The 12,091-nt window shown below is 50.3% G+C and overlaps 1 pseudogene; it reads left to right on the top strand.

Moving 5' to 3' along the window:
• Positions 1-250: 250 nt before the first annotated feature.
• Positions 251-10,287, top strand: LOC119463567 (uncharacterized; annotated as a pseudogene).
• The last annotated feature ends 1,804 nt before the right edge of the window (positions 10,288-12,091 follow it).

A 12,091-nucleotide genomic window follows, 5' to 3' on the forward strand; every position in this document is an offset into this window, starting at 1 on the left:
GTGTGACGTCACGCTGATAGCCCGGTGCTCATCGCCTTATAAGCGCTGTGAGCCGGGCGCTCCGAGTCCTTCTGGCTCAGCACTCACGCACTAGTAAACCGTTTATACTTTTCGCCACTCATGGCCAATCTGGCTCTGCCTCGTCCCTCGCGGATACAACAGATTGGCGACGAGATAGGACAAGAATTGCACTGGGCTGCAAGACACCATTAACGACGGTCCCGGAGCGTGCGGCGAGGAGCCTGGCAGGATGGCCAAGATGGGAAGGTTCGATAAGTTCATCGAGGACGGTGATGAAGATTTCCAGTCCTACGTGGAGCGGTTCGACCACTTCCTGAAGGCTTTCCAGGTGAGCCACGACCTGAAGATGTCCGTGTTCATAACGCCATTAGGAAAGAAAGCCTACAAGACTCTGAAAACATTGCTGGAACCAGAAAAGCCGGAAAACAAGACGTACGAACAGTCTTACAAGACTGTTCGTACGTCTTGCAAGGTTCTGTTCGTGCTCTGTTCGTGCACTGTTCGTGCTCTTGCAGGGTCTATACGAACAGACCCTGCAAGAACAGTACGTACCCAAAACCTCGGTAATTGCCGAGCGGTTCAAATTAGTCGGCGTTTTCAACAAGACGGCGAAACAGTGGCAGCTTTCGCGGCAGAGCTGAATCGGTTGGTGACGTCCTGCGACTTCGGGGCGTTTTTGGACGAGGCTCTTCGCGGCAGGTTTGTGGCAGGACTCTGCGACGAAGAAACGCAAGCAGAGCTGCTAAAGAACAGCAAGTTGACGTTTAGAAATGGCTGCGATATCGCAAGGAGTATCGAGTTGGCCCGCAAGGAAAGTCGAGATATTCAGCCGGGTGCAGCGCAAGGAACCGTCAGCACTATTAACCGCAAACCAGATAGCGGAAAACGCCCACCGCGCTGGAGAGAAGAAACATCCGCGATGCCAGCTGATACAAGGGCGACGGAATCACTGCCCTGTTTCCGATGCGGCTCAGAGCATGAAGCATGTATCTGCAAATTCCAAAATATCGTTGTCTGTTGTGCAAACGTGTCGGGCACGTAGCGAAGATGTGCAAGGACAGAAGTAGACACTTTGCAAACACGATAGATGAAGACAGTGACGCGGGTGAACTTGTGCTCCACAATATTTGTTCCTGTGAAGGGCGCACCGGGCTTTACGAAATTTGTCTGAAGCTAGAACAGAAAAGTGTCCGTATGCAGATTGACACAGGGGCGTCGGTATCAATTGTACCAGAGTCACTGTATAGGAAGTACTGGCCCAGCCTATCCAAAGAGCCATGCAGTCTTAAGCTAAAAACTTACGGAGGCACTCGGCTGACGGGAGTTGGGAAGCTCACCGTTTCGGTCGAGCACAATGGTCAGCACAAGCAACTTCCGCTAGTTGTGAAAACAAACGAGGGTGCCAACACTATGCTGTTGGGACGAGACTGGCTGTCGGCACTTAAGTTAGACTGGGCTAGTGTGCACGGGGTTTGCTTGGACAAAGTCGCGTTGTTGCTTGAAAAATATTGTCACGAGCGGCGATCCTGTGGTCGGTGCTTGGACGATGACGACGACGACGGGTGGTTTTCTGGTGTGCACGCGCTCTCCTGAACGATTGCTGCAGCGTTGTACGCCTTACCCTGTAAATATATCCATTGTATATATATCTTTGGTGGACGTGCGGGGTACGCTCGCTACAACACCGAGAACTGGATCTTCGCAGCGGACGGCGCGTTGCTGCCACCACAATGACCGACCAAGCGACCCAGTTTGAGCAAGACCCGTCACCGGTCATTCTCTTGCGCCCTCGTGATCCCGGGACACTCAACGGCACAAGCGGCGTGGACGTCGATGCATGGCTAGCAATGTATGAGCGCGTCAGCCACACTTACAAGTGGGACCCGACCATAATGCTGGCGAATCTCATCTTCTATTTGCGGGGCACTGCGCTACTCTGGTTCGAGACGCATGAGGCAGATCTGACGAGTTAGGACGTCTGTAAGCAGAAATTACGCAATCTATTTGGGAGACCTATCGCACGACAACAAGCGGCCAAGCAGGAGCTCGCAATTCGTGCTCAGACGTCCACGGAGCCGTACATCTCGTATATTCAGGACGTGTTGTCTCTGTGCAACAAGGTCGACAAGGACATGCCTGAAGTGGACAAAGTGGGCCACGTACTGAAATGCATAGCCGATGACGCATTCAATCTGCTACTGTGTAAGAACTGCTCAACGGTGAAGTCGTCATCGCTGAATGTCGTCGTTTTGAGCTGGCGAAAAGTCAACGTATCACTCACCGCTTCGACCGACTTCCCAATACGGCTGCCACGTCCTCCTGCGAAGGTTTAGTAGCCACGCTTCGGCAAGCGCAAGCTCCAGAAAACGTCACCAGGATCGTCCGTCGAGAACTCGAGGCCATGGCACCCGTTACCCCTCATGACGGTATGCAAAGCAACAACCTGGCTCCGATTTCGCTAATTCAGGCCGTTGTTCGCCAAGAGGTCGCGAATATGGACATTTTACCCACCTTTGATAACGGTCATGCTGCTACCAACCCGGTCGCCCCTGTCGTCGCGGCTGCAAGACCGAACACGACCTTCAGACCACATTACCGAAATCCAGTCGATTTGCGCACACCTGATGACTGGCCCATCTGCTTCACGTGCTCTAGGATTGGACACATCGCCCGCCATTGCCGCAGCCGCTGGCCTACGTCCTATCGACAAATCACTTACAATCACCCGGACCGTGCACCATATGCCCCGTCGTTCCGTCCTGAGGCCTCAAGTGCTGAACGTCCTCCTAGGGAAAACCGGATCAGCCTCTCACCATCGCCCCAGCGCCGTCAGTCCCGCTCACCCCAACCTCACCGCTCTCGGTCTCCCTTTGGCCGCCTCTCGAAAAACTAGCCAGTGCAGCCCCCGGAGGTGACGCTGCATTTATGACCCGGCCTGAAAATCCTCTGATTGTCCCTCATACCCGATGCAACCTTCTTGAAGTTCTGGTTGATGGTGTGGCAGTTATCGCTCTTTTTGATACCGGCACACAAATTTCTGTAATGAGCTCGAGCCTCCGGCGCCGCCTCCAGAAATTCCTGACGCCCGCGACTTCACCTACCGTCCGAGTAGCCGACGGGAGTACACCTGCCGTACTTGGAATGTGCACTGCACGCACCACTATTTCTGGTCGCCACACATATGTTATTTTTGCTGTTCTAGAACAGTGCCCCCATGACCTCATCTTGGGAATCGACTTTCCGTCAACACAGGCTGCCCTTATCGACTGCTCCGCGGGCCTTCTCCGGCTAGAACTTCCTTCGTGCCCCGACAACGTCGATGACGGCCCACCCCGCCTACGCTCCGTCGAGTTTCTTTGACTGCCTCCGCCAGCCGCAATATACGTCCAGCTTTCAGCCTTTCCGCCCTTACCCGACGGCGACTACGTTGCCTGCCCTATTCCTGAGGTCGCCATGATACGTCGCGCTCCCCTATACGGTGGTGACAGTTACAAACAACGGCACCTCCTTTCCCATCCTCAATTTTGGCTACTCGACGCAAGTTCTTCCTCACGGCATATCACTCGCTCATCTGACCCATTGGCCGGTCACACGGTTTCTGCCCTGACCACAGAACCTCCACTGGACTGTTCACCGCCGTCATCGCAGTCAGGTCCGTCCTGCGACCACTTCGCCCGCATGATATCAGGAGACCTCGCTCCGGCACAGTCCGCTGCCCTTTGCCGCGTGCTGGTTTCCTACCAGGATATCTTTGACTTTGGCGACCGTCCTTTGAGCCAGACTTCCGTCGTCACCCATCGCATTCATACCGGCGATGCGAGTCCTATTCACCGACGGCCTTACCGTGTGTCAGCTCCGGAGCGTGCTGTCATCCAACAGGAAGTGGAGAAAATGCTGGGCAAAGGCATAATTGAACCCTCATGCACTCCTTGGGCCTCTCCTGTCGTACTTGTGAAAAAGAAGGACAGTAGCTGGATATTCTGTGTAGACTACCGCCACTTCAACCAGATTACCAAAAAGGATGTGTATCCTCTCCCGCGTATTGATGACGCACTGGACGGCTTGCACGGTGCCAGATATTTCTCTTCCATCGACCTGCGCTCAGGATACTGGCAAATCGCTGTGGACGACCAAGACCGCGAGAAGACCGCCTCCGTGACTCCTGATGGCCTCTATCAATTTAAAGTGATGCCTTTTGGCCTATGTAACGCCCCTGCTACTTTCGAGCGCATGATGGACTCTCTTCTTCGAGGCATCAAGTCGTCCATATTCCTTTGCTACCTGGACGATGTTATCGTTTTTTCGACTACGTTTGAAAACCATCTCACTCGCCTGTCCACCATCCTTGTTTTTCGCCGTGCTCGTCTTCAGCTTAACTCGTCGAAATGTCGCTTTCGGTACCGTCAAATCTGCGTACTCGGCCACCTTGTTGACGCTGCAGGCGTGCAGCCAGACCCTGACAAAGTCCGCGCGGTTAGTCAGTTCCCTACTCCACGGTCGGCCAAGGATGTCCGCAGTTTTCTTGGCCTCTGCTCGTACTTCCGTCGTTTTGTCCAGAACTTCGCGGAAGTGGCCCGCCCTCTAACTGGCCTACTCAAGAAGGACATCGTTTTCACTTGGGGTCGTGACCAAGGGGACGCTTTTTCATCGCTCGTTGCCATCCTAACGAACCCAGCTGTTCTAGCACATTTCGACCCGTCAGCCAGCACGGACGTTCGTACTGACGCCAGTGGCCACGGTATAGGCGCCGTCCTTGCACAACAGCAGCACGGCCTCCACTGCGTGGTCGCCTATGCAAGCCGCCTTCTGTCGCCATCGGAGCAAAATTACTCTATCACAGAACGCGAGTCCTTAGCACTCGTCTGGGCCATCGCAAAATTCCGTCCGTACCTGTATGGCAGGCACTTTTCAGTTATTACAGACCACCATGCGCTTTGCTGGCTTTCCTCGCTCAAGGATCCCACTGGTCGCCTTGGCCGTTGGGCACTCCGCTTGCAAGAGTACTCATTTTCTGTTTTCCACAAATCTGGACGGCTTCACCAAGACGCTGACTGCTTGTCACGATACCCGGTCGATCCCCCTGATACACTGGAAGATGAACCTGACACCTTTGTTCTGGCCATTACAGACTTCGTCCACATAGCTGACGAACAGCGCCGCGAATCATCTTTGCGGCCTATTATAGACGGTCTCAACTAACCACACCCTGACCCTTCCCTACGGATGTTTGTGCTCCACAATGGCACCTTACACCGCTACAACGCCCGGCCTGACGGCGCTGAGCTCTTGCTTGTTGTTCCCGCGCATCTTCGCTCTACTCTTTTGCGCCAGCTTCACGATGCACCGACGGCCGGACGCCTAGGCGTGTCACGCACGTATGATCGCATCCGTAGGCGCTTCTTTTGGCCTGGTCTCTATACCGTTCTGTGCGACAGTACGTTGCGGCTTGTGACCTCTGCCAGCGACGCAAGACTCCTGCCCTACTGCCTGCTGGCAGCCTTCAGTCTCTCGACATCCCTGATGAACCATTTTTCCTTGTGGGACTCGATCTTCTAGGGCATTTTCCCATGTCAACCACTGGCAAAAGATGGGTTGCAGTCGCTACTGACTACGCAACGCGGTACGCTGTTACACGAGCATTTCCCACCAGCTGTGCTACTGATGTAGCCGATTTTCTTCTTCGCGACGTCATCCTGCGCCACGGTGCTCCTCGTCAGTTAATCACGAAGCGCGGCCGCTGCTTCCTGTATAAAGTAGTCGACGACATTCTTCGTTCTTGCAAGACCAATCACAAGTGTGCATAAAATGGGAAATGGAAATAAATTACTCGAAATCGACGTTTGCTCATATAACAAGAAAGAAAACCGCGCTTTCCTTTGACTATAAATTTTGTGACAATCCTTTGCTCAATGTACGTAGCTTTAAATATTTAGGGGTGATCATTCATCATGATCTGTGCTGGCGCCCCCAGGTGGAGGAGGTCTGCTCTAGGGCTTACCGAAAATTGTGCTTCTTGAGAAAAAAGTTGCAGCATGCACCAAAAAGCTTAAAGTTAATTGCGTACAAAACATTTGTTCGCCCGGTTTTGGAGTACGCCTCCTCCGTTTGGAGCCCTCATCAACTGTACTTGCGAGATAAACTTCAAAAAATTCAGAGAACTGCTGTGCGTTTTGTTCGTTCGCGTTATCGGAGAACAGATTCTGTAACAGACATGTTGAAATGTTGCGACTTGGAACTGCTAGAAACACGGCGAGAAAAACAACGAATGAAATTGTTTTTCCAGATAACCAGAAATCAAATAAAAATAAACAAAGAAACGTACGTTCGTCCCCCTCTAAAACACAGCGCGCGTTTAAACCACAGTGCCAGTATACAACCTTATAAAACACGCCTTGATGGTTTCCAACACTCGTTCTTTCCCTCATGTATTGACATATGGAATGGCCTTCCGGACTGCACTGTAACAGCTCAAAATGTTAAAGAGTTTTATACACAAATAGAATTGTGTTACAGGCAACGGGATACGTAAGAATTGATCATGCTTTCTGTTATTTCTTGCATATCTACAGTCCTTACACGTGTATACCTATAGTTCATTTTCCCTGTAATTTGTGTTTTACAGTGCTTTATGTTGTTGTATTGTCAGTGATGATATTTATATTTATGTTTTATTTGACAATTCCTCTCCTGTAATGGCCCTCAAGTGATGGCTACAGTATTCCCAAATAAATAAATAAATAAAGTTCACCACTGCGTACCATCCACAGACAAACGGCCTTACTGAACGCCTCAACCGTACTCTCACAGATATGCTTGCTATGTACGTGTCTAAGGACCACCGAGACTGGGACATTAACTTGCCTTTTGTGACCTTCGCCTACAACTCTTCTCGTCACGACACAGCTGGCTATTCACCTTTTTATCTACTATTTGGCTACGACCCACCATTGCCTATGGACACCATACTTCATGCTCACGCAGACACATCCTCTGCCTATATGCTCGTGATGCTCTTGCCCGTGCTGACATCGCCCGTCAGGTTGCCCGCGATCGCTTGTCGGCTTCACAGCTCAATCAAAAATGTCTCTATGACCGCCGACACCGGGAGGTGAACTTCCGTCCAGGATCGCTCGTCTTGCTGTGGTTCCCGTCCCGTCGCGTTGGCCTATGCGAAAAACTCCTTTTCCGTTATGCTGGCCCTTACTGCGTCGTACGCAAAGTCACTAATGTGACCTATGAAATCGCTCCGCTAAATCCTACGTCGGCCTCTGAAACAATCGCGAGTGACATAGTCCATGTCTCGAGCATTAAACCGTACCACTCTCGGCCCGGGCCCTAATTGCACAGGGACGGTGCTTCTGCCGCTGGCGGGTAATGTCACGAGCGGCGATCCTGTGGCCGGTGCTTGGACGATGACGACGACGACGGGTGGTTTTCTGGTGTGCACGCGCTCTCCTGAACGATTGCTGCAGCCTTGTGCGACTTACCCTGTAAATATATCCGTTGTATATATATTCTCCCCGTAACAATATGCTAAGATTTTTTAGCCTACCTTGGGCCTAATCAAAACAGTGCCACTAAATTAGTGCTTAAAGAGGGCAGCACGCCCGTTTTTTGTAAAGCGCGGTCGGTACCATTTTCGGTTAAGGAAGCAGTGTCTTCAGAACTGCAGAATCTCATGAAAACAGCAGTGTTAGTACCAGTTCAGCAGAGTGAATGGGCGACGCCACTAGTAGTTGTGCCTAAACCAAACAACCAGGTCAGGGTGTGTGGGGATTTCAAGGTGACACTAAATCCATGCCTCAGAACTGATCATTATCTCCTTCCCGTGATGGAAGATGTATTTGTAAAAATGGCCGGTGGCAAATATTTCACAGTGTTGGATTTATCTACTGCCTACCAGCAGCTGGAATCGCATCCTCAGGCGCAGTCGCTAGTCGTGATAAATACACATTTGGGGTTATTCAGATACACGCGCTTACCCTACGGCATTACGAGTGCACCTTCGATTTTTCAGGCAGTCATAGATGATTTATTGAAAGGACGTGATCGAGTAGCATGCTATCTGGACGACGTGCTGATAACACGGGCTACATTCGAGGAATGTTTCCATAAAGCGGGAAATGTGCTGCCCCGCTTTCAGCAAAGAGGCATTCGATTGAAGAAAGAAAAGTGTAAGTTCTTTCAAATGTCTGTCTTGTATTTGAGGCACGTTCTGGATGAAAAGGCTGTACGCCCGTCAGATGAAAAAGTAAAAGCTATAACTCAGGCCCCTGCACCAAAGAACGAGGCACAGTTTGGAGCTTACCTGGGGTTGATAAACTTTTATGGAAAGTTTGTTCCCAACCTAGCCGCAAGACTCAGGCCGTTATATGACGTGTTAAACCAAGAAAAAGGCTTCGAGCGGTGGTCACGTGAGGCAGAGAAAGTGTTTCAGTAAAGTAAAACGTGGCTAACGGAAGAAAAGGTTTTGGCATACTACGACCAAACTGAAGAGATAGGTCTTGTGTGTGACGCATCTATGTATAGCGTGGGCGCCATTCTGTTTCATAAAATTGATAGGGAGGAAAAACCTATTACATATGCCTCCAGGGCATTGAGCAAAGCAGAGCAAGGGTATGCTCACATCGAAAAAGAGGCTCTCGCCGTGGTTTTTGGGCTGAAAAAGTTCCACAAGTGCCTGTTTGGTAGTAGTTTTTACATTTATTCGGATCACCAGCCATTAGCTACCCTTCAGGCGCACGGCATGCCCGTTTCAGTAATGTCCGTGGCACGCATGCAACGATGGGCTTTGCTACTGGTGGCGTACAATTACAGATGGGTGTATCGTAAAGGCAGCAACATGGGAAACGCTGACGCGCTTTCGCGGTTGCCGTTGGCGAATGATCGAGATGTCTCAGATTACGTACACTTTTTCTCGGTTGTCAATGAACTTCCGTTGTCTGCTGACGCTATCAGCCAGAAAATGAGTACGGATGGTGTGCTATCGAAAGTCTTGCTGTGCACGAGGAATGGCTGGCCTGCGCATGCAACTGATAGCGAATTGTTCCCGTACTTTGTTCGCCGGCATGAACTATCTGTAGATCAGCAGTGCGTTACGTGGGGAAATCGAGTAATTGTTCCGCACTGTTTGCGCAAACGAGTTATTGGCACTTTGTCATGAAGGTCACCCTGGAGTTACGCGTATGAAAATGCTCGTGCGCAGCTATGTCTAGTGGTCTCAGTTAAACCAAGACATTGAAAGTGTTGTTAAAAGCTGCTGTACTTGTCAGTTGACGCAGAACGCTTCACCGAAGGCCCCACTATAAACTTGGGTTTGGCCGAGCCGCAGATGACAATGAATACACCTGGATTTCGCATTCGCAGACAACAAATGGCTGTTTTTGCTGGTGGATGCACACTCAAAGTGGGTTGAAGTGTTCGTCATGAACTCAACAACGACCGAAAAGACCATCGAGAAGCTGCGCAGGGTGTTCGCATCGTATGGCCTTCCGGAGGAAGTCTTAACGGACAACGGGCCACAATTCACTGCGAAGGACTTCAGAGAATTCCTGTGCAATAACGGAGTGCGGCACACCAGGACACCGCCGTACCACCCTGCGTCCAATGGAAGCGCCGAGAGGTGCGTCCAGACGGTGAAACGGGATCTTATGAGACAGATTCTCGACGAAGTCATCGGTCGTCGGCAAGACCCTACAGCCCCGCATAGACCTATTTCTGTTCAGGTACCGGAACACGCCAACCACAACCACGGGGCAGACACCAGCAGAACTGTTCCGGTCGTGGACGCACCGCACTCACCTGACTATGTTGGAGAGACGCATGGAAGAACGTTTCTGTAAAGTGAAGGGCAAAGCCGACGAAAAAAGAGGGTCGTGGAAAGCTTATAAACAGGGTGAAAGCGTTCTGGTCCAAGGTCTTCGTCCAGGTGAGCCCAAGTAGTTGCTAGGTGTCATCGAAAAAAGGTGCAGTGCCGTTACGTACATTGCGCGTGTAGGACCCGGCAACAGAGTCGTGAATGTAGACAGTCTACGTTCACGTTATTTCGAGAGTGACGAACAGGGCCCCAGTGAACCTCCCTGTTTTGTGCCCAGTTCAATTACAGACCCTATGCCGGAAGCGTCTCCAACGAGGCCCCCTTTCCTGTGCTCGAGCCTCCAAGCTCCGAGCTACCCGAAGACTCTGCTCCCTCGAGACAACGGAATGCCAGTCCACGCCAAGACTCCGCACCGGTGCCTCCTCTACAAGAACCTGCATCCCCTCTAGGTGCTCAGACTCTTCGACGCAGTATTCGCGCAAGGAAACCTCCCGACTGGTACAGGCCATAACCATTGTGGGAAGTAGTGTGGTGTCATGCGTAGCCTGTGTGACGTCATGGTGATAGCGCAGTGCTCATCGCCTTATAAGCGCTGTGAGCCGGGCGCTCCGTGTTCTTCTGGCTCAGCACTCAAGCACTAAATAACCGTTTATACTGTTCGCCACTCATGGCCACTCTGGCTCTGCCTAGTCCCTCGCGGATACAACACTTATTTTCTCAGAACCCAGTTTCGCGTTTCTTTCATGAACCAATAAGCATAATTATATTTATAATACAGATTTTTCAATGATTATTTGCGCACCTAATCCTTACATAGTTGGTTGTGCAATGAACTACTAAAAAATAAAACCGTAAGAGAGCTATTGATGTGACATGCCATGCTCGTGCAGGTGTTTGCAAAGCGATCTTGCAGACGACAGCGCGAACGCAATTGCTGATGTCGATAGCTTGTGCAGTTTTGTTACTTCAAAGAAACCGTTGCAGCAGGCGTACATTCATTAATCAAACGTGTTTTTTATATCTAACAAAGCATACAGATCACTAACTTAATTCGAACTCAGTTTACAACAGGCTGTTTTAGGCCGCACTTGGACGGTTGAAGACAAAATGGTCAAGCAACAATGCACCGCAGCCGAGGAGCGAGCGTCGACGCGCGTCCGAGCTTGTGTGCAGTGGTTGCGTGCCCTTTTCCTCCGACCGACCCGAAGCGACGCGTTGGCTTGTCGGCGCGCGCTCAAGCTTGCCGACGCATGCCAGACCTTAAGTCCGAGATGCGCGAAAAAAATTATCAACATCATGAGTAATGAGCTGGGCTACGATCGCCCAGCTTCGCTGTTTCAAGCGTTGCGCGGCGGAGTGCAAGGTTAAGCGCTTTTGTTTTCAGTTGCAGCCAAAAATCAGTTCTGTCTCACCGTTTTAAGCTTTGTGTTTCATTTTAATACCTATTTTAGATGTTCTTATGCAACCATTAGGCTCTTGATGAACTGTGTAGCAGTTATCATAGCTTCTCTTGGAAATTAGAAGTAATTACTATTTCAAGCTTAGATTGTCTGATGGCGAGTTATGTTTTGTGCTGGCCTCGCACAAAGTGACCCCTGAGATTCTTGAAAAGAGGTGTGGCATTTGCTATGAAATGAAGCTTCCTCTCTTTTCTCCAAGGATGTAGGCATAATGTCCGTGGCTTGCCATACTTAGTAATCTATATGCCACACAGCCGTCATATTGCCGTGTTTCCAGGTCTCATATCTGTGATGACGCCAGAGATTGCGATGCCAATTAACTCAGCGCGTGTAATTACTTGAAAAAGCAAGCTCTTAATATCTGGTGCGTTAAAGGAGGAACCTACAAATAAATGAAACAATGACCATAAAAATGAGTCGTACTTTAATAGAAGGATTGTTAACAATTTTGATTCAGAAAAATTCGCATGATTACAGAAACCAAACTTACCTATGCTGCGCTTGCTGTCCACAAAGTGTTTTTTATAAGGATAATTTTCAAGTAACACCAGCGGCGTGAAAGAGACTTTACTTACTCTGCTGAATTACTCTCATAGGCGCACTAGAATTGCAATTTGCCTTTCCTGGCCTGTGAAATTGACAGTTACATCCGTTTAAAATGTCACAGTGGCACCAGTTCTGGAGTCTGCATTCCCAAACTTTGGCACAAAATGAATTAGTGCTCCAGTAATTTTTCAGCTTCAATGCATAAAAAGACGTTTCCAAAAAAAGAATGGTTGAAAAAAGCTGCCTT

This window comes from Dermacentor silvarum, chromosome 9 (assembly GCF_013339745.2).
Source record: "Dermacentor silvarum isolate Dsil-2018 chromosome 9, BIME_Dsil_1.4, whole genome shotgun sequence".
Lineage (NCBI taxonomy): Eukaryota > Metazoa > Arthropoda > Arachnida > Ixodida > Ixodidae > Dermacentor > Dermacentor silvarum.